Source organism: Hibiscus syriacus, unplaced genomic scaffold (assembly GCF_006381635.1).
Source record: "Hibiscus syriacus cultivar Baekdansim isolate YM2019G1 unplaced genomic scaffold, ASM638163v2 tig00110163_pilon, whole genome shotgun sequence".
Classification (NCBI taxonomy): Eukaryota; Viridiplantae; Streptophyta; class Magnoliopsida; order Malvales; family Malvaceae; genus Hibiscus; species Hibiscus syriacus.
This window is the reverse complement of record NW_024062610.1, coordinates 87,976-91,519: the sequence shown is the minus strand read 5'-3', so window position 1 is coordinate 91,519 and position 3,544 is coordinate 87,976. Positions and strand designations below refer to the sequence as shown.

General features: G+C 33.2%; 1 pseudogene; it reads left to right on the top strand.

Annotated features, from left to right (window-relative positions):
* The first annotated feature begins 943 nt into the window (after positions 1-943).
* On the top strand, positions 944-2,756 carry LOC120216752 (annotated as a pseudogene).
* Positions 2,757-3,544: the final 788 nt, after the last annotated feature.

Genomic DNA, 3,544 nt, shown 5'->3' with positions numbered 1-3,544 from the left:
TTAGAAAGATGGGACTTCTCAGCATCCACCAGTCTTCCATCTTAAGAGAGGGCTGTTATAGTTAGTATTTTAGTTTAGTAGTTACGGGTTAGTTAAATTATTAGCCAAATTTTCTATTGCTGATCTTGTAGGATGAAGTTATATATAAACTTCTTACCAGTTTGTATTCTTTTTAAGAGAATAATAAGAAAATCATTCAACATTTCTTGGTTGTATTATTTATCAATACCACGGCAGTTTAATTGATGAAGTACAATTTAATAATAATGTCATGGTGAGATTGTATTGGCAAATGAAAGGACAGTAAAAAACCGAAGATGGAAATGTTGAGACGAATAGTTGTCTTGCTGTAATTAGGGGTTTAAACGAGTCGAATCGAGCTCGAGTATTGTCGAGCTCGAGTATTGTCGAGCTCGAGTATTGCCAAGCTCGACTCGAACTCAAAAACTTTAAATGTAAGCTCGACTCGACTTGAAAACTCGCAAGCTTAAAATTTTCAAGCTCGACTCGAATTCGAAAGATAATATTAAAACTCGACTCGAACTCAAAAAGGCTTGAACTCAAAAAAAATTCAATAGCTCGATTGAAGATCGATTTTGAGCTCGATTCAAGCTCGACTTTGAGCTCAAGCTCGTTTGAAGCTTGAAGACGGGTTAATTTTCAATTGTTGAAACCCATCCCCTACTACAAGAAAATATACCTTTAATGACACACGAACGATGACACACATTAATTTATGACTTGTAAAAAATGTGTGTCATAAAAAAATGTCATGTTTCTTAAAATCTGAACGATTTATGACTTACAATAATGTGTGTCATATTTAATAGTCATAATCCAAAAAATTTCAAAAACACGGAGTACACTTTTAATTGTGTGTAATCTGTAAAGTCGTCTTTTAATTTCGTCATTATTTTCATGTACGCATGCTTTCCCGATTTAAATGCTTTCAAAAACTTTGGAAACACATTTTTGGGTTACGTTTTCTTTCCTTCTTTTCCCACTATGCCGATGGACCCTCGACTATCCTGAAGACGACAAGTCTACTCCTCACACCGGCGATGGCGCCAGTTCTGGGTAAATATATTCCCCTTTCTTCTGTTTGTTTCTTGAGAAAATTTGGGGGTGTCGAGGAAAATCCTGAAATTATCGATTACCCATTGCTTAATTACACGTGAAAAATGTAAATTGAATCGTTATTTGTATACACATATGTATATGTTCCTTTAGATTTACTCTGTTTCCTGAGAGAATTATAGAAAAAATAATGAGAAATTTTGAGTCTTTTTCATTTACCTTTTAGTTAATGACTTTGAAATTATTCGCAAATTTAAGTGAAATGGTAATACCCATTTTTTATTTTCATTTTTTGTTATAAGTTTGGAATTTATGTCATTTTAAAATAAAAGGGAAAGAGGAAGAATTAGGGTTATTCTTTTCTCTTTTTCTTTAGACTTATGTAGGATTATATTGATATGTTTAGAGGTATATGTTTCTTTGAAAGGCCCCTTTTATCATGAATACTTTGGAAGTGATTTGTGAATATATTCGATATTTGGAAATTTGCAGCAAAATAATTGTAGGAGGTTTAGCGAGAGAGACAAGTTCGGGTTAGTTCTTTAGCTTGTTTGTTGGAGATTTTTATTAATCTCCTTGAATATGATTATAGCACAAATTGCTTTCCCTGTAGTCTGTTCCGATTTGGTTATTTTACGTATCTTCTACAATACAATTTCTTGAGCATTTTGGTAAATATGGTGAAATTACGGATTCTGTGATAATGAAGGACCGGAAAACAGGACAACCTCGTGTATTCGGGTTTGTGACTTATGTAGAACCTTCTGTGGTTGATAAAGTCATTGAGGACACTCATGTTATTAATGGGAATCAAGTAAGACTCTGCTTTAGTCTCAATGTTTTGTTTATTGTTATGTTTCCTTACCATAGTCCGGTGTATGTTGCTTCGCTTTTGACTTGAATTACTGCTCTTTGGCTCAGTTTTTGTCCTTTTAGGTAGACATTAAGAGAACAATACCAAAAGAAGCTTCTTGAAGTAAAGATTTCAAGACTAGGAAGATTTTTATAGGTGGAATTCCTTCAACTGTATCCAAAGGTGATATCAGTATGTTCTTTTCTTTAATGCATATAATATTGAAGCTTCACGCCATTTATCCGGAATGCCTTGATTCATCGTAGATATTTCTCGTAAATGTTAATCTATTTGGTGCAAATTGACAGATGAGTTCAAGGACTACTTTACACAATATGGAGAAGTCAGAGAACACGAAATCATGCAGGATCATGCCACCAATCGTTCCCGTGGTTTTGGGTTCATCACTTTTGAAACGGAACAAGCGGTTGATGATCTCTTGGAGAAGGGAAACAAGATTGACTTTGTCGGAGCTCAGGTATGAAGATTGCCCGTTGAATTGATGTTTCATGAAATACCTTATCGTCTTTATAGGCTATTATCTTTTTTCACTTTTAGATGTTACCAAATGATGGCATTTCCATGATCGCATACCATTTTGATTTGACGAGATTTTACTTTCAGACCTTAATTATATTAGTTGTAGTTCTTTTTACCCTAGCAGAAAAAGAGTAAGGTGAATTTAGAGAATCCATTTTGTTATTTTAAATTTTAGAAACAATAAAATGGGTCTCATGATGTCTCCCTTTGCTGGTAGGTGGAGATAAAAAGGGAAATCAAGTTATACATTAGGCAGCCTCAGTTCATGAATGAAATCAAAATTTAAGAGCCATATGTAGTCAAATTTCAGAGCTGAAATAGATATATAGTAAAATAATCAGGATGTAAAGAGACACCTATGCTAAACAGATTTAAGAGGTTAGTGTGTATTAAAAGGAAAGAATTGAAAGTCTTCACCCATAATTGGCAAAATATAGTGATTGTCATGATTGCTTTTGCAAAAATGGTGTACACATAATCATTCCTCAAGGCAAGTTAGTTGTTTAATCACATCAAGTTGTCAAGCAACATAATTTAGAAGACAAATCAAGTGCCGACTATTATGTACACTTACTGGTTATCTTCTCAAAACTTGAAATGCTTCTACCCTCATTGACAAAAACCTAAGAAACTTTTTAGCTAGGATACTTTCAAATTCATCAGCCTGTTTTACCTATACAAGAAGAAGAGAATACATATATTAGAAAAAAATGGGAGGAAAAAATGCAAAATTTGTCCTGATATTAGTTAAGATAAACTTCTTATCTTGAATCCAACAAAGTATAATAGAAGAGAAGACATCATCCTATTAAGAGCAGTTCAGATTTTAAAACAACATATTCCCTTTTAACATTAGATGATTAGGAGAAGAAAATATGAGATATTTTCTCCTAAATAATTCATCTCAGGCTAGAAGAAAACTTCCCTTTGAAAAATCAAAAACTAGATTTCAAAAGTTGAACCAAGTTCAACTGAAAACAAGGGCAATAAATTATTCTAATTTTTTTTTTGGGGGACGGAGTGGTCAAGTTTTCTTCTCTGTATAATGAAGTTTCTTAATTAAGCATGATCCTA